The sequence below is a fragment of the Gouania willdenowi genome, unplaced genomic scaffold (assembly GCF_900634775.1).
Source record: "Gouania willdenowi unplaced genomic scaffold, fGouWil2.1 scaffold_5_arrow_ctg1, whole genome shotgun sequence".
NCBI lineage: Eukaryota > Metazoa > Chordata > Actinopteri > Blenniiformes > Gobiesocidae > Gouania > Gouania willdenowi.
The window spans coordinates 75,920-76,243 of record NW_021145224.1 but is presented as its reverse complement, the minus strand read 5'-3'; positions in this window follow the sequence as shown (position 1 = coordinate 76,243).

The window sequence follows — 324 nt, the reverse complement described above, 5'->3', positions numbered from 1 at the left end:
CTTGACATCATGAAGTCTGTCATTGTTTGATGTTTTCTGATGAAATGAGAATGATAGTAGAGCATTAGTATGTATTTTAGCACAATTTACAGCTACTCAATAATTAACTTGTTTTATTTGCATTATTAGGTTAAGTTATGCTAATAGGACAAAGAACAAAACACACACATACACTAACACAAAAAGTACAAGTACCTTAAAAAAAAAAAACAAACAATTTAAGTGATGTGATAAATGACTTTAACCCCAGTTTAAATGTAATTAATCCAGCCTCACTCCATTACAGACCAGACTTTATCTTTAAACTATTACCACCATTGTGTA